This window comes from Trachemys scripta, chromosome 2 (genome assembly GCF_013100865.1).
Source record: "Trachemys scripta elegans isolate TJP31775 chromosome 2, CAS_Tse_1.0, whole genome shotgun sequence".
Classification (NCBI taxonomy): Eukaryota; Metazoa; Chordata; order Testudines; family Emydidae; genus Trachemys; species Trachemys scripta.
Genome location: NC_048299.1, coordinates 188,560,110 through 188,579,292, shown reverse-complemented (window position 1 = coordinate 188,579,292; position 19,183 = coordinate 188,560,110). Strand labels below are relative to the sequence as shown.

Genomic DNA, 19,183 nt, shown 5'->3' with positions numbered 1-19,183 from the left:
GGAGATACAAGTCAGTCTATAAGAGAGGAAAAGATGAAATGGAGAATAGAAATGAAGATACAAATCCTAGGGGACACAATATTGTGAAGTGTTGAGCATATTTAACTCCCATAGAAATTATTGACCTCATAGGAAGTTCTCAGCAGCACCTTGTAGGATCTGGCATAAACAGAGCAGAGGCAGGAGGGTTGCTATTGAGTATTTTGCAGCTTCCGTTCAATTCAGTAGGAGTTAAGAGAACTGAGCATCTTGCAAGGATGGGGGTGTGAGCCAGGCATTCATCTGAAGGTAAACTGTGAACTGTACCCATTTTGGGATTCTGACAGCATCATAAACGTGCACACTGCACTTGTAAACGCCTTATTTATAAACTTATACAAAGGCGAGGGTTCCAAAAGTGGACCAGTTAGGAGGAAAGGCGGTTACTGGATAACAAAAGGACTTCCCTTAATAAACAAGTACAAATGAAGAATGCCCTAGTGGGGGATACAAGCTGCACTTCTGCTATTCACTTTCGGTCCCTCCTGTAAATATTCCAACGCAGCCATGTGCATCCTCGGCCAGCCCTGGCCCCTTCTGTCGCTGCTCTGGCATCATGCTCCGTGAGGGGCGATTTGGCTAGGCTGCTGCGGTTTCTCCTGCTGCTGGAGCTGCAGAGGGAGGAAGGAAACCCAAGGGCAGAGAGCAGCCGGCAAGGGGCATGGAAGAAGTGGAACGGAGTGAGTGAGCCGAGCGCTAGCGAGCGGAGAGAGGGGGCCAGGCGGGCCAGGGAACGGGTTTGACGGCCTCCTCCCCCGCAGGGCGGTGAGGGCAGGCGGAGGGCAGGGCAGCCGGGCGGAGGCAGGGCTGAGATGAGGGGCTGGCAGGGCTGAGCCGTGCGTGTGGCCGAGCCCGCCGGTCCCGTCCCTGTGGCTGCTGGTGGCGGGTGCTGCGGGCTGGCTGCCCCCTTGCGCCCCTCCGAGGCCCGGGGGGAGGAGGAAGGAGGAGGCGGAGGAAGCGGCGGCACCAGGAGCAGGGAGGCGGCGGCGAGGGAGCCTGGTGGAGTCGGAGCCGGGCCCGCAGCGACGGCGGCTCCTTCTCGGTGAGTCCCGCTGCGCGGCCCGGCCCGGGAGCAGCCGCGGTGGTGGTGGGGGGTCGGCCCGGCCCCGGTGCCGCCCGCGAACCTGGGCCGTGGTGCCGGCAGCGGTCTGGAGCAACGGGACACGGCGGCCTTGGCCGGGTGAGCTCCCCTGGCAGCGGGCACCTCCGCCCCGGCCACTGCGGGCTGCGGCCCGGGCCCCGCTCTGCCTTTGTTCGCTCCGCTGCCCGCACCAGCGGCGGCGCCAGGCCTCGCGGAGAGACCGGGGCCGCGGCGCGGCCTGCAGGGGAGCGAGCAGCGCCCGGGACAGGGCCGCAGAGATACCCCCGCCCCCAAATCCCAAAGCAGGAAGGGGGCTGGGTCTGTCCGTGACCCCCCAAAATCTCGGGCCACGAGGGGGGGCTGGATCTGAGTTTGACCAAAAACAACAACTCCTCAACCCCACAAAGGCCGGGGCAGGAAGGGATCTCCCTCTGCCCACCTCCCTCTCCAAATCCCAGTGCTGAGGGCAGCAGGCAGCTGGATTTTTCCCGGGTGTAGCCCCCCTTCCCGCTCTCAGAAATAAGAGGGACCTGGTAGAGTCGCTGTCCGACCAAGTTCCCTGCAGGCCAGGTGCCCAGTGCTAGTGCTGTGGTCACCCCCTTTGGCCTCTGGCTCAGGAGAAGGTTAAAATCTAAATGTCATACTGTTGTTATTGCATTATATAAATCTTCTCTCACCCAGGAGTAATTAGAGGGCAGAAATAATATGCTGCTGTGTGAGAGAGGGAGAGGAGAGATTTTGAAACAACTCGACCCACCTATGCACCCCAGCCTTCTCACCCCAAACTATTTCCTCCTCCACCAGAAACAAACTACAGCTTAGTCTTTGGCTATGGTTAGTCAATTACTTAAAAACAAAACAAATCATCAAAGCTGCCAAAAATCATCAAAGCTGCCAAAGTTGTTGGATCTTTAATCTGGGAAGCTCCTCGTTGAGCTCCTGTGATTCCATTATTTTTGGTTTTAAAACTAAATTGGGCTTCCATGATTCTGGGACGCAAACACTGGTGCAGAGCAGATCAAACTCTGTCTGGGTGAGGGGGATGGCAGCTGTAAACACTTCACTTCCATCTGGCAAAGTGTCACCACCAGACTTAACACTCTGCATCTTTTCCACTAACCTGCCTCAATACCTCTTTTCTAGCTGTCAAGTATGTATCCACCAGTGTTGCCCCAAATCACGTACATATTCCCCCAGTAAAAAAATGCCCCTTACCATGCCTCCCTGCTTCTTAGGGAGTTATAGCCCAGAAGTAGTTGTACAGCACTATGTGTACAACTCTTCTGGAGAGTTGAAGAGTGGTATAACTATTGGTTTATATTTATAAACATGTCCTTAGATTGTATAGATCATGTGGAAGCTTCATAGTAGTCATGAAATAATTTATTTTGCTTGGCTAGTAATCTTAATTTTTTCTGGAAGATTGTTGGAGAATAAGTACAAGTAGTCATTAATTTTTTAATAGATTTTTTTTAGTAAAGCAATTACACAAGAAAATATGCATTTATATTTGATAAACTGAAAGCAAATTATGAGTTAAAGCAAAAGATATCTGCTTTAGCTTTCATAATGCTTTTATAAAATGTTTAGTTTCTCTTAAGCAATTCACTAATGAGGTTCCTTGTTTCCTATTACATATTTCATAATAAAATTGTGGAAGTGTGGTTACAGCTCTGTAGTCAAAATTGAGTTGTTTTCCCTTAAAGCATGTATTCAGCCTCTTTAAGAAATGCAGATAAACCCTCCCTATACAATGATTTCTGCGAATTTAACTAAGATTTATTTTAGAGTTCAAATTAAGTGAGCCTTTGAAGAAGTTCAGCACTTAGGGTATGTTTACACTTAAAATGCTACAGTGACACTGCTGTAGTGCTTCAGTGTAGATCAGTGATCCTCAACCTGTGGCCCATGGGCTGCTTGCGGCCCAATCAGCACATAGCTGCAGCCCATGTGACATCTTCAGGGCCATACAGGTAGTATTGGATGTGGCCCACATAACACATTGTAGGCCGCATATGCAGCCCATAATAGTAAATAGGTTGAGAACCACTGGTGTAGATACTCACTACAGTATAGTGATGGGAGGGGTTCTCCTTTCATTGTAGTTAATACACTTTCCCGAAAGGCAGTAGCTAGGTCAATGGAAGAATTCTTCCGTCGACCTAGCTCTGTCTACACTGGGAGTTAGGACAGCATAGCTACGTTCTTCAGGGGATGTAGATTTTTCACACTCTTGAGAGTCATAGCTATGCTGATGTAAGTTACAAGTGTGGATCAACCCTTAGCAGAATATGCACTCTTCAAATTTTCCATATAGTTAACTAATTTAAATTTTGTGTAAAGGCTATATTTAAAGAAATTAACTTAGTATACTAAGTTATTATTTCTAATTCTTATGATTATAGACAATGCCAGACCGACAGCTGAGGTCACTCAACCAGTCATCCTTCCTCTATAACTAATTTGCATGCTACAGTTGTGCTTGTACAATGAGACAGTGGCATAAAAGAGATTGAACTCATGCTAAGAATTATCATAGATTACTTGGTCCCAACTGTCACTGCTCCTTTACATTTGAAAGGCTCCTCATGGCACTGTTGTGTTGATTCCACTGGGGGCAGCACTGCTGGGGAAACTGAGGTAGAAGTGCAGAGACATTCCTGTTTATAGCCACTGCCATTTTCCTTCTCTCCTTCTCTCCCCACAGTGCTGCTTTTTGGTGTCTGGGTGGAAGGGGAGGTGTGCAGAGGAGGAGAGAGGTGGGATGGAAGTGAAGGGTGGAAACACACCCAGTCTGTGTGTGCGGATGTCTATGTGTACCGATGTCTTTTTCAGCTCCTCTGGTGGTGCTGCCTTGCTGCATGATGGTCCTGAGGCAGCAATGCCAGAGGGAGCAGTTCAAGCACACCTCAAACCACATGGTGGGGGAGGGAATCTACAAATCAGTTTAATATAGTCCAGGGCCACAAACACTAAATTGCATTGATCATCATTGTATGGTTGTGGCATGATGACTACAGGGCAGAGTTGAGATTATTTTGTGGGTCTTAACTGTACATTTCCATACAACAACATGTTTGGGTTTCTTTTAAGTTTAACCTGAACTTTGAATTTCCTGGGTTTGTATTGTTTGTTTGAAATAATTGCAATATTCCTGTAATATTTCTTACCCTTAAATTACTGATAGGTAATTTCAACTGATTTCCATTTTAATGTAGGTTTGGTAGGTTGTTGGTTTTGTTTGTGTGTGTGTGTGTGAGTGAGATTATATAGCAAACACCAGAAGACCTTTGAGTTATTACTCACCAAGGGCTGCAGTTTCAGTAACAAAGCTCAACAAATTTATAATAGCATCAGGCAAGAAAGATCCCTAAAAGGAAACTTGTGTTTATATTGGAATATTCATTAACCATGTTTAAATAAGGCAGCTTTATGCCATTCAAAAACATATACATCCAATTTAACTGCAGGTAGAGACTAGGGTATTGGGGCCATTCTGCTTATCACTGGTTTCATATTCTCTCTCATAGTAATTGGAATGTTTGAATTGAAACTCTTAGCTAAGTAAATTGGACAAGTGATGGGATTTTTTTAAAAGTACTTTAGAATTTTTAACAGTTTAATTTTGATAAAAACGTCCAAAATTAGTATGATTTCATTTTCCCCTTAGTTTTGGATTTCTTAAGGGAAGCTTAAAATGTCACAGACAACCTAATTTATTCAGTTAACAAAATAAAGTTATCTCACCTACTTCGTTTCCCTGGCATTTTGGTGTTTTTACAGTCACACTTTTAAAAAGTCTTTCTTCCTTGTTGCTGTGTGTGAAAGACCCACAAAGAGTGAAAACTGCGTATACACAAAGTTGTCAAATATAGAAAGTAAAGAATGGGGGGAAAATAGCAAAATATTTCTCTAATACCATGTCTTAACTTTTAACAATCGTAGACAAAATTTGCAGACTTAAGTGTTTTTGATGCTATCTTTGTATGCCTTTGTATCTTACACCCTGATCCTGCTATTGGATCCACTCAGTCAAACCCTTGTAATTCAGAGTGTGATTGAAATCAGTGGTGTCTCCCTGTGAATATAGGGATCCACCTGCACATATCCAAGCATGAGATTAGAGCCATAATTTTGAAAATGCATGGAACACATACTAAATGCAGTGTATTTTTAAGATTTCGCTTTCTGTGAAATTGGTGGATGTCAGATTCCATCTTTAAATTCTATTAGATCAGCTTGCTAATACCCTGGAAGTATAGGATTGTATTTTACTAGATAGTGTCTAGTGGTTTGTCCAGTTATAAGTGACTAGATTAATTCCACTATTTTATTTGAGTGATTATTTCACAGTTTAATAGAGCTTACTGCTAGAACCATCTTCTTGATATTTAAACTATGTATTCCTGGGTTTAATTTTATCCCAGTACTCTTAGTTATCTCTTTGCTTGCTTTTTCAGGTATCTGCTAAAACAGGGGTCGGCAGCCTTTCAGAAGTGGTGTGCCGAGTCTTCATTTATTCACTCTGATTTAAGGTTTCGTGTGCCAGTAATACATTTTAACGTTTTTAGAAGGTCTTTTTCTATAAGTCTATAATATATAACTAAACTATTGTTTTATATAAAGTAAATAAGGTTTTTAAAATGGTTAAGAAGCTTAATTTAAAATTAAATTAAAATGCAGAGCCCCCCCAGACTGGTGGCCAGGACCCAGGCAGTGTGAGTGCCACTGAAAATCAGCTCACGTGCCGCCTTTGGCACGCGTGCCATAGGTTGCCTACCCCTGTGCTAAAATTTCATTCCTACCAACTTGTTTTCTGCTCCTGTTCTTGTAATCTTTACTTTATTCATAAATCAGTCCTGTCAGTCTTTTTCTTCCCCCTTTTCGTTGCTTGTCTTGCTATACCCTCCAGTCTGTCAGTATTTTTCTGGTTTTGAGGTGTATAGATACATTCCACCTTAGGTGTGGATTCACCAATGCTGCAAAAAGAGGATAATCTGTGTAATAATACTAAAGTATTAATAATAGTAAAGATGTATCATGAGACAGCACATTATGCACAGTCTGGTCTAATCTGATCTAATTCTGAGAACTAGGCTTAAATTCTGGAAAATAAAAAAGGGACAGATTATGCTTCTTGATCAGGTGCCTATTTGTCACTGTAGTGATACGGAGGACAGAACTGTGCTGCAAGGGACCCCGGGGAGAATTACTTCTGTTCAGACACAACCTATGCTGGCATTCTTGCAAGCCCTGCAGTAGGGGCCATAGCACACAGTGATATGGGTGATTCTGAGCTATGGGATTAGCCATCAAGAGGTTATTGTGAATTAGAACAGCCCCTGTATCACTAATGTATACCCGATGCCATTTAAAGCCACCTTTTCCCCATTACTTCTCCCTGGTCTGCACATTCTGTATTGTGCCTTCAGGAGACACAGTACAGTATGTAATCCAAAATATTACTTTATTCTGGAAACATGAAATCCTTCTTTTTCTATGGCAAATGTTCTGAAGAAATTTTTAAAAAATTGCCTACAATCCAGTGAATTCCAGGAGCTGTATTTTTCACAATTCTGTTGTTATGGAATTGTTCATTACACTTAGATGGAAATACCTTGTTTCATGGAGGGGCGGAAATCCCTAGAGCAGCTAAGTGTTAGAAAGGCTATGTGGCTATACACCATTCCAAAAGATTACAAGTGTATACAATTCCATGCAATTTAAAACCAGGATTCTAGCTTTTCTGGGTTGATTTAGGACTGTGTTAGCATTACTGGTGAACTTGTTTGACGACATCATATATTGCTATTCAGGCATTCGGGGTGAAGGTAAAGCAGAAGAAGCAGGGTTTACAATCCTGAGCTATAAATAGAGTAGGGAGTACTTGCTTTTAAGTAACTTGATTCAATCAAGGTCATTTAAAATATTCCTCCACTGCTAGTTGCTGCTGATCTGCTATTTGCCTGTCATTACAGATGCTGAGGTAGACATGACACAGCAATATTGTTTGTTTTTGTACATTTAACGCTCCTACATACCATTATTTTTGCTCAAAAAATAAAAAATAAAAAAGGTAACTAAGCAATTCTCTAGTGCTGCTTCTGCTGTGAAGAGGGACCCAGTGACTGCTGCTGAACAGCTTGAGAGTGCTGTGCAGCAGCTGGTTCTATCTTTGGGAATGAAGAAAATTCCTCTGCTCGCACCAGGATAAGGGGGAGGAAAGAACTTTTGGAAATTTCAGGGGAGGGCATCACTCATTGCAAGCCATCGTGTTTTAGATTAGCGCAGGGGTCGGAAACCTTTCAGAAGTGATGTGCCGAGTCTTCATTTATTCACTCTGATTTAAGGTTTCGTGTGCCAATAATACATTTTAACATTTTTTAGGTCTTTTTCTATAAGTCTATAATATATAACTAAACTATTGTTGTATGTAAAGTAAATAAGGTTTTTAAAATGGTTAAGAAGCTTCATTTAAAATTAAATTAAAATGCAGAGCCCCCCAGATTGGTGGCCAGGACCCAGGCAGTGTGAGTGCCACTGAAAATCAGCAGCACGCGTGCCATAGGTTGCCTACCCCTGGATTAGAGCATTCTTCCTGCCAGTCATGTTGTCCTTTATTAGGTGATAGAATTAAACTGGTGGTGGTGGGATGGAAACCCAACAAAATCAAACAGGCTAACAGTTGCAAACCTGGCTGATTGCAGTTAGGCTCCTAAATTCAAGTTTAAGCACCTAAATAAAAGTCATCCCCACTACAAAGCTGCCGAGCACCTGCAATTCTAGGTGACTTCAACAGGATTCGTGAGTACTCAGCACCTCTACAAATTCCTGTTGGTTCTTAACCATTCACCACCATTTTCTGACCCTTTACCCAAGCCAACTGGGTAAAAAATGTAAGGGCAAGAATGTAAGCCAAATCTTATGTTTAGGCCAGGTTTAGACTACAAAGTTTGGTTGGCATAGCTATGTCAGTCAGCAGTGTGGAAAAAAACAACATTCCCCCAGCTGACATAGCTATGCTGGCTAAAACACAAGTGTAGACACAACTATGCCAATAGAAGTGTGCTTCTCTCGGCATAAATAATGTCATTTGGGGAGATGGTATTACTATACCTATAGAAAAACTGTTGGCATAAGCTGCATCTACACTGGAGGCTCTGCTGGTATAGCTATATGGGCAAAACATTTGTTATGTAAAGTCTAAAAAGTTGTTCCTAAGTGGCTTTCACATTTTTATTACAGCGTGAGCCTGCAAATAAAATTAGATTTTTAGTTATTTGTTTTGTAAGGACTTTTGATCCATTTAACAGAAACAAGCTTTAACTTTCTCTGAAGGAATATAAAAACAATCCTGAAATGTCCAAGTATCGCCTAGTTTGGGATGCACAGTGAGCTCCTTTGTTGGCTGTAACACTCCCTCTGAATATTGCTTCCCTAATAATTGTATACAGATTATGTATTTTGATTTAACTGCCGTTGTTTCTGTCATCTGTTAAATGTAGTGGTCAGACATTTTTAGAAAACTTCAGGTTTATTACAGTGTTTATGTTCTTGTCACAGTGATGGTTATTTATTGTGACCTGCAATAAAGTAATTGTGCAATAAAGTAATTTGCCTTTGACGTTGCAGGTGTGAATAATAGGTATTTCAGTATGTTTTCTAAATGTTGTTACAAAAATATAAACATTGGAAAATGTCAGTGTCACTGGAAACTAATACTAATATTGCTATGAAAACCATGTATATATGTAATACTTCTTCCTGCCCTCTAACACAATACATAGTAAAAAGCTATATTTCCATTGTTTAAGTCATATGATGCTGCAAGAAGCTCATCAGTCAGAGGGTTTGTATAGGGACTCACATCTTAGGGTGATTATTTTTTTGAGCGGGGAGGGCAGAGTGGCTGTGACAGTGCACAGGTATCTAGATCAACTGATTGATTTTATGGCTTAGGAGGCAACCAAAGTTACTACCTTTGTTACCACTAGCTGAAGATGGTCTGATTCTTTAAAATTATACATTGTTTGCTTTTCTGGCCCACAAAGCTGCTGCTAGAGCTACTCCAAATAGACTTGGTTTTGCAACTTGTACTTTTTCATTTTTCTCTAATTAATTTATTCTTAATTACTTTGAGTGATTTTCATGTTTAATGTTGTATGTGAATAATAGAAGTTTGTAGGAGTGTGTTGAGTAGGTTACTTTCCATGCTCTAAAGCACAGTCCTTCAGTAGGATCAAAACGCACCCTCTTTCTGGTTACTCAGACTGAAGATCCTTCTGGCAGGGCAGTCCAGCTCTGAAGCCTGCTTTCCTGTTTTATTCACACTAACTGGAGAGCCTTCCCTCCAGGCTTGATATTGTTGGCAAGTGATCTGGAGTAGGGCTGTATCTCCAAGACAGACATTAGCCAGTTCTTTCCTTGGCCGAGTGTATTTTTTTTTCTGCGCTAGCAAGACTTTACAATCTCTTTCAATATTATAAATCTGCCTTTTACATACTTTACAGTTGTTAAAAGTAATCTGTCAAATTAGGAGAGGTGGAATGAATGAACAAGGAAAATGTGACATTAGGTCAAGTGGATTTGAGGTACAGCAAGAGTATGAATAGTTGTCAAGAGGCACACTGGGGAATGAGTTTTTTTTTTTTTTTTAAATTGTACTCCAAAAATGGTATGGGATTTGCCTATCCGAGAATACCTCTCTCCCCATGCCATACTGCCTTAGTTGTGGTCAGTGGGAGTATCTGAGCTGGTGTCCCTTAGGTGTAAAAGCTCCTGGCAGGGCATGTTGGCTTCGGAACTCAGTACTCAGTTTCCCTTTTGTTCCCAAATATAGCCTGAATCTGTTGACCTTTAGCAACAAGGAGTCTGGTGGCACCTTAAAGACTAACAGATTTATTTGGGAATAAGCTTTTGTGGGTAAAACACCACTTCTTCAGATGCACCCTGGAAGGCCTCCCCCTTGCTGGATTTTGTGGGAGAGCTTAAATCTTGTGATTGTGAGTAGTTGTAATTGTGCTAATCTAATAAAGGCCTTGAAATACTTTATTCTTTTCTTATTTCTGGGACGTTGTTGGCTGAGGGATGACTGCAGGAGTTTTCTTTATTTTATATTTGCATATTTTAAACATAAGAACATAACATAAAAACAGCCGTACTGGGTCAGACCAAAGGTCCATCTAGCCCAGCATCCTGTCTCCCGACAGTGTCCAATGCCAGGTACCCCAGAGGGAATGAACAGAACTGGTAATCATCAAGTGATCCATCCTCTGTTGCCCATTCCCAGTTTCTGGCAAACAGAGGCTAGGGACACCAGCCCTGCCCATCTTGGCTAATAGCCATTAATGGACCTATCCTCCATGAATTTATCTAGTTATTTTTTGAACCCGGTTATAGACTTGGCCTTCACAACATCCTCTTGCAAGGAGTTTCACAGGTTGACAGTATGTTGTGTGAAAAAATACTTCCTTTTGTTTTAAACCTGATGCCTATTAATTTCATTTGGTGGCCCCTCGTTCCTGTGTTATGAGGAGGAGTAAATAACAACACTTCCTTATTTACTTTCTCCATACCAGTCATGATTTTATAGACCTCTATCATATCCCCCCTTAGTCGTCTCTTTTCCAAGCTGAAAAGTCCCAGATCGGCGGGTAGAGTTCGATGTAACTGGGATTGATTTATCGCGTCTCGTCTGGATGCGGTAAATCGATCCGTGAATCGACGCCCGTACTCCACCTTGGCAGGAGGAGTAAGCGGTGTCGACGAAGTAGCCGCGGCAGTTGACTCACCGCCATGAGGACGGCCAGGTAAATCGAACTAAGATACTTAGACTTCAGCTACGTGAATAGCGTAGCTGAAGTTGCGTATCTTAGTTTGAACCACCCCTCTAATGTAGCCCAGGCCTTATTAATCTCTCCTCATACGGGAGACATTCTGTACCCCAATCATTTTTGTTGCCCTTTTCTGAACCTTTTCCAATTCTAATATATCTTTTTTGAGATGGGGCAACCACATCTGCACAGTATTGAAGATTTGGGCATACCAGGAATTTAGATAGAGGCAATATGATAATTTCTGTCTTCTTATCTATCCCTTTTTTAATGATTCCCAACATTCTGTTTTGCTTTTTTGACTGCGGCTGCATATTGAGTGGATGTTTTCAGAGAACTATCCACAATGACTACAAGATCTCTTTCTTGAGTGGTAACAGCTAATTTAGACCCCATCATTTTATATGTATAGTTGGGATTATGTTTTCCAATGTGCATTACTTTGCATTTATCAACTTTGAATTTCATTTGCCATTTTGTTGCCCAGTCACCCAGTTTTGAGAGATCCTTTTGTAGCTCTTCACAGTCTGCCTGGGACTTAATTATCTTGAGTAGTTTTGTATCATCTGCAAATTTTGCCACCTCACTGTTTACCCCTTTTTTCAGATCATTTATGAATATGTTAAATAGGACTGGGCCCAGTACAGACCCCTGGGGGACACCACTATTTACCTCTCTCCATTCTGAAAACTGACCATTTATTCCTATCCTATCTTTTAACCAGTTACCAATCCATGAGAGAATCTTCCCTCTTATCCCATGACTGCTTACTTTGCTTAAGAGCCTTTGGTGAGGGACCTTGTCAAAGGCTTCCTGAAAAATATAAATACACTATATCTACTGGATCCCCTTTTTCCACATGCTTGTTGACCCCCTCAAAGAATTCTAGTAGATTGGTGAGGCATGATTTCTCTTTACAAAAATATTATCAGGAGTGCTCAGATCTGTATAGTTTTTACTGGTTATATATAAATCAAAACTATGTAGTAGGTAAGGCTGTAACTCCACCAAGAACAAACCACTTGACCACATTTTGAAGTTTACCACCCTCAATTGTATTACAATCTTAGACCCTGATCTTGCTAAGACTTATGCACATGCTTAACGTTAAGCATGTGAGTAGCCATAAGACTATTCATGTGCTTAAAGTTAATGCTACACCTCCTCCTTTTTTCCCCTACCTGCCCTTCCTGAACAAGGTATACTCCTTTATGCCAATATTTCAGTCATGAGATTTGTCCCACCAATCTTTCATTTCCTAAGGTGGTGGTGCGCTTATTTAAGAATGGTGGGAAATGGAAAAAAATCTGAGGCAGTTTTTGCTTCAAGCTGTCAAGTTCCATTGGCTTCTGCAGCAGAGCTTGTAGACTCCTTGGTCTGCAACTATTTGACTTGGGAAGTTGTAAGCTTATTATTCTGAAGCTAATTATCTTTTTAGATTTGTGCAAATCTTACACTGCAAATTTTTCCAGACAGTTAATGCTTAATATCCAATCCTGCAAATAAGGACTACACAACTATGTAATCACATAAACAGCACTAGGACTACACATTTATTTACTCATATCTAAGGCTCCAATCTTGCAAAGATTTATGCATATGCCTAACTTTATACCCAGTTAGCAGTCCCATGGGACTATTCAGGATAAAGTTAAGTACATGCAGAAATGTTTACAGGATCAAGGCCAACCCTCTTGCTCCCTGTCCCCTGACTGCCCCCCGTGGCTCCCTGCACCTTATCCAATCCCCCGGCCCCCTTACCATGCCACTCAGAGCAGCATGTCTGGCAGCCACGCTGCTCGGCCGGAGCCAGACATGCTGCCGTGCTGCCCTGCAGGAGCGCGCAGCCCCACTGTCCAGAGCGCTGCCCGCGCGGTGGCGTACCTGCGGTGGCGTACCTGCGGGGGAGGGAGGACAGCAGGGGAGGGACCGGGGGGGCTAGCCTTCCTGGCCGGGAGCTAAAGGGCCGGGAGCTCAAGGGCCACCCTCTGATATACACACTATGTACACACAGTATAAATTTTAAACAATTTAATACTCTACCCAACAATGATGATTGTGAAGCTTGGTTGAGATTGTGGAGGAAGAGAGTGGGATATTTCCCAGGGAATGCCTTACTGTTATATCAGTGGTTCTCAAACAGGGCTTTGGAGCTGTGCTCCGGCTCCGCTGCAGCTCCAGGCAAAAACCTGCAGCTCCACTGCTCCGGAGCTGCTTCGCGCTCCAGCTCCGGGCTGTGCTCCAAATCCTGTCCAAAGCCGGTCCGCCACTTGTTCAGGGAAAGCCCCTGGCGGGCCGGGCTGGTTTGTTTACCTGCCATGTCCGCAGGTTCGGCCGATCGCTGCTCCCACTGGCTGTGGTTCACCACTCCAGGCCAATGGGGGCTGCGGGAAGCAGCGCGGGCCGAGGGATATGCTGGCCTTTGAGAACCACTGTGTTAAATGATGAACTAGCACTTGGCTGAGCCCTGAAGGGTTAACATGTTATTAATGTAGCCTCTACAAGGCAGCACAAATGGCGGGAGGAGACACAGCATGGCAGAGAAAGACACAGACACACACTGTGTGTGTGTGTGAGAGAGAGAGAGAGAAACATACACCATATGTGTGCGAGACGCAGATTACCCCTTTAAGTACGCTGACCCCACTCAAGTACATTGCCTTTTTAAGTAGATCAGCAAGTTGAGACAGCAGCTGCTGCCAGCAAGCTCCCTCCATCCTGAGCTCTATCGTGTGTGTCCCTGCTCTGTGGAGATGGGGTACAGGAGTGGAGGGAGGGGAACACCCTGACATTAGCACTCCTCTTCCACCTCCCCTCTCCCTCCCGGTACAGCAAGCAGGAGGCTCCTGGGAGCAGCTCCAAGGCAGAGGAAAGAGTGAGGGGTGGGACAGCTGAACTGCCCGGCAATTGATAGCCTGCTGGGCAGCTGCTGCACAGGGTACTTAGGGGAGCTGATGGGGGGGCTGCTGGTTGATCCTGGTTCCAAGCCTCCACCAGCTAGCTCCAATGGGCTGCTCTTTCTGCAAGCAGTGAACGCAGCAGGTGGCTGCCAAACAACGTTATAAGGGAGCTTTGCACAGCTTTAAATGAGAATGTTCTCTAATTGATCAGCAACATAACAACGAAACAACGTTAACTGGGACGATGTTAAGTGAGGAGTTACTGTATTTGACAGTATGTTGGGTATGGTTATTTTCACTGTTTCCCCGGATAGTCAGACAGTGATCCTTCAACCTATTCTACGCAGATAGACCCTAGCGATGCCTTCATTTCCGCTTTTTTTTCTGTGGGTCTTAACAAAGCCATATAAGGGAGATAAATGTTTAAAGGGGTGGGATAATGTGAATTTATAGGGAGAAACTTGGGGTGCAAGTGTCTGACATTACTTTTAACTCCTTTTATAAAACTGAATGGATTTCAAGTTGACCATGTCCCGTCATACTTTTCTGCTGTGCCTTCTATCTACGTAAAACCACTAATCCTCACTAACTACTCCTGGAGGAATTCTGTGCTTCTGCGCATGTGCAGAATTTATGTCCCGTGCAGATTTCTTTCCTTCCTTGCAGAAAAATGATTTTCTGACGGGGAAGGAAAGGGAAGCCACAAGAGTGATCATGCGACCCTCCTCAGCAATATGTTTCAGGTGCCCAGGGCAGTTGGCAGAGAGGTAAATCACTGTGGGGCAGGAGACAGGACTGGAGAAGACACGGCTGGTGGTTCCTACCTTGCGCCAGGTTCAGATGCCAGTCCCGGCTGGGCTGGGGAGGATGGGACTTCCTCTTCTCCTGCACAGCATCCAGGGCCATGTCAGACCCACCCCCAGATTTCTCCTCTGGCCGTAGGAAGCTCTGCAAACTCTCTCCTCCTAATTCCCCCCCCCCCCTGCGGTTCCTGCAACCATCGCTCATCAGCTGTAGGGGGAGGGATTACTGTACAGGGAGCTACGCCCCCATCTGCCCAACCCCCATGCATCCAGATCCCCCTCATAACCAGACCCTCCCGCCAAGCCTCACCCCCTTGCACCCAGAACCCCATCTGACAAGCCCCACTCCCCCTGCAATTGGACCACCCCAATGAGCCACCTGCACGCCCACCCTACCGAGCCCCCAACCAGCTGCACCTGGATCCCCACCCTACTGAGCCTCACTCCTCCAGCATCTAGACCCCCTGCTGAGTCCCCAACACCAAGACCTCCCTACTGAGCCCCAACCACCTTCACCTGGACCCCTTGCAGAGTCCCATTACTGTTGCACCCAGAACCCCCCAACAAGCCCCTGTGCATCTAGATCTCCCTCTGCACCTGGATTCCCCACTGAGCCACCTGCACCTAGATTGCCCCACACAGAACCCTCAACCCACACCTGGATCCCCCCCACACTAAGCCCCTCCACACTTGGATCCTGCTTTGCTGAGTTAGTGCACCTGGCACTGAGGGGCAGGGCTCTGGGGTGTTTCTGGGGCATGCCCTGTCCTTGTGTTGTGTCAGGGTTGGATGTAGCCTCATTACTGAGTCTGTGTCTCGGGGGAGAGCTGCACAGTGATCACCCACCTCTATGCAGCCAGGCCTGTGCCCCCAAGTGCCATCCTTGAGCGTCCACATTTGACAAATAAAATTTGCAGAATTTTAAAATGTGAGCAGAATTTTTAATGTTTTGGTGCAGAATGTCCTCAGGAGTAACTACAATTTCATATCTCATACTAAACCTTTCAATAGAGTCTTTTTTTTTTTATTTTTTTATTTAAATATTCCCTTCCCTTCCCCCATCCCACACACACTTCTCCAACATTCAAAGAGCTGAAAGAACTTTGCTTCTCTCTCTATCAGGCAGAGACCAGGCATGGAAAATGTAAGTGCCAGAAATGTGTTTTGTAGCCTTGTTTTGCATCCTAGAGTTGCCAAAGTACTTAATCCTACAATAAACTCTACACAGGCACAGTATTTGTCCTGTATGGAACTCATTGCAGGATCGAGGCCCTAAGTACATCAGTTTTGGTTCTCTTGTATACCTTGCTGTATTGAGACCTTAATACATGCATAACTTTAAGCATGTGAGTAGTCCAAGTTGAAGTCACTTGCGTCTCTCAGGCAGGGGTCCTGGAGGAAGGCTTGTTCAGGCAACCCTTAATTCTGGTATTTCCCAACTTTTGAGTTCTTGAATTTGCAACCTGAATATTTTTTTAATGTAGTTTGTTTGCAATTTGTATAGGTATTACACAATGTAGATAAAGAAGGTAAACTGATTTTTACTCAATATGTTGATGTTTTGAATAGTAAATGTGAAGCAGGGTTTTACAGGTCAGCAAGAAGTTCATAGTCATGTATTTTTTATTTGAATATTTAATAATTTTTTAATCAAGGTGATGCAATGAAAATTTCAAAATAAGATCCCATAACCTCAAGTGGAATTTAACAGTAATCATTTTAGGAATAAAATTCTAAAAAACTGCAAGTCAGGTTGATATAAAATAATGTACATTTCTAATGTTCTAGGTAATTTATATGAAGTTTTATATAATGAATGAGAATAAAGTATCTTCCACACATCTTGTCCCCTTACCACCCCTTTCTAAATTAGCCACATTTAAAAATAAATAAATTTGCTTGTTATGTTATGGCACTCCATAAACTATCAGGATCTCAAAGATTGTAGATACAAATCAACTCCTTTTTGACATTATATAGCAGTTTGAGAAGCAAGTGTAGTAAACGTGAAAAACCATAGACAAGATTTTGCAGTGAATATCCAAGTTCATTCTCTGATTTTTGAGCAGCAGCTGGGGAATTGATAAGTTCATGGGTAGTAACCTATTAATTTTGTTTATATGCTGAGCAAGAGTTGAAGTTTATTGTTTTGTGTTATCATGATTATTTCAGAGAGGGGCGAGACATTGATTAACTTTGTAATTTTACTGTATGTGCAGGGGTTTTAATTGGTTTCCAGATGGGTTCATATATTTGTATTTCACCTCTTATTTATTTTTAAGCATCTGAATTGCTGCATGCATATTAATTATATGCATTTATGCTTAACTGATTAGTTTTTTCTTTGGGAAAAAATCCATATACACCCCACTCTGTGTAAAGTCATATAATGAAACAAATACAAGAATACCATTGGAATAGCTTTCATTGTAACGTGGCTGCCTAAGAATTGAATAGTCAATTTTCAGTGTTAGGCCTTCTTTACACTATGGGGAGAGATCGATCTAAGTTACACAACTTCAGCTACATGAATAACATAGCTCAAGTCAACGTACTTAGATCTATTTACCACGGGGTACACACTATGTTATGTTGGCAGGAGACGCTCTCCCGTCGACTCCCCTTGCGCTTCTCGTTTAGGTGGCATATAGGAGTATACGGGAGAGCGATCTGTGGTCAATTTAGCGGGTCTTCACTAGACCTGCTAAATTGACCGCCAGTGCATCGATCGCCGTGCGTCAATCCTCTGGTAAGTGTAGACAAGCCCTTAGTGTTTATACTATTTTGGTGTTTTCAGTTAACCTAGAGACAGTAGGTACCAGCTAGTTTCACAAAAATACAAAGTAGTAAAACTGTCTGAATCCTTAAGTAGATGTGGTTCTCTTTACAAGTTTATAATTTTTCTTAACCTTTGCCTTACTTTAAGATGACACATATTTTTAGATAATGGTAGGCAAAGGGTTTTCTGGTCATCCTTTTGGTCATTTTGTGGAAAAATCCCCAGATTGGATCTCCTTTTTATTTCTCTCTACAAATCTGAGGAATGTTCAGCTTCTACTTCTTCTGCGTCTAAAATTCCTTGTGTGTGTGTGTTACACAGATGGGTATGAAAGATCTTTTACTTTTCTTTTTTTATCAAGGCAGCATGCTTGCTGTGCTCATAAAGACACAAGCAAATCCACTTAATTTTCATTTACTTATTGAAGGGGTTAACTAAATATTGAAGTATGGCTGCATCTTATTTTAAGTTGGGAAGAGAGACTAGTGTCTTATAAGGAAAGACAAACTTTGTTTTAGTGTTTCTCTCTTTCTTCTCCTGTTTCTAAAAGTAGAAGCATTTAACTGACAGAGAGGTAGTAGAAGTGCTGAGAACTGTAGTTTCTTCATTTCAGCTTCTTCAGATGGAATCTATCAGCTATTTCCTGACACTAGACTAGCTGGAGTCTAAAGACAGCCAATCTGTGGTTAATTTGAGGAGGCACGGGTGCCGCCATAGTTAATCAGCAGGAACTGAGGCAGTCTGGTAGGTAGGTAGGTATGTGTGTACAAAACCTCCACAGCAGTAGTAGATTGGTCCAATTCCTGCTTCAAGAAAGTATGATAGGAGAAAATAAGCTCTAATTAAAATAAATAAAGTACAAATCCTCTGATTATAGAAGCTGAATGTAATCTACACACTGGGGAAGCTATATTGTACATCTTTTTTCTTTTCTTTTCCTGTTTAACACATTCTGACTCTAGTTGTCCTCAGGTGTCAGTTTGCAAACTTGTTTCAGACTCTTGGACAATGACACACATGTGCAACATAAATATGAGCATTTGCATGGTCTGTGTAGCTACTACCTAAATGGAATAGATCATTTCTTGTTGTAACTTCATTCTGTATGCTTTGCTTTGGTTATTTTAGTATATAACAGGTATCAAAGCTTTTGAGTAGTGCATGAAGAAAAACAATTTCTCCTCTATATTAATTTTGTTGGGATACTGCTACAAAGACCATATTTTTTCTGACATTTTGAAAATAATTTGTTTCTCTATGCAGAACTGTGAATTCAGTCCCTGTTGCTACTGATCCTTGACTGCACGTGGAGCTCTGTTAACTTAGGGTTACCATACGTCCGTTTTTTCCCGGACATGTCTGGCTTTTCGGCAATCAAACCCCCATCTGGGGGGAATTGCCAAAAAGCCGAACATGTCCGGGAAAATGCCAGCCGGGCACTTCCCCTCCCCCGGCTGCTCTGTTCCTCCCCTGACTCTTCGGCTCTGTTTAAGAGCCGAGCTGCCCGAGCGCTATGGGCTTCAGGCAGCCCCCTTGCCTCCGGACCCCAGCCGCCGGCCGGGCACTTCCCCTCCCGGGCTCCAGCGGCGCAGGGTCCGGAGGCATGGGGGCTGCCCGAAGCCGGTAGCGCTCGGGCAGCTCAGCTCTTAAACAGAGCCGAAGAGTCGGGGAGAGCAGAGCAGCCGCGGGAGGGGAAGTGGCTGGCCGGTATTTTCCCGGACATGTTCGGCTTTTTGGCAATTCCCCCC

The 19,183-nt window shown here is 43.5% G+C and overlaps 1 protein-coding gene across 4 annotated transcripts in view; it reads left to right on the top strand.

Annotated features, from left to right (window-relative positions):
• Positions 1 to 512: 512 nt before the first annotated feature.
• SOCS6 (suppressor of cytokine signaling 6) overlaps positions 513 to 19,183 on the top strand; it is a 43,590-nt gene continuing 24,919 nt past the window's right edge. For 2 of the 4 annotated variants that reach the window (XM_034762534.1, XM_034762532.1), the window contains exon 1: positions 513 to 719. The gene's annotated coding sequence lies outside the window, so the exon portion shown is untranslated. Of the gene's footprint in view, positions 720 to 764; positions 1,082 to 19,183 lie in introns of those variants that run through there. The other 2 variants (XM_034762533.1, XM_034762531.1) reach the window with 2 other exon arrangements.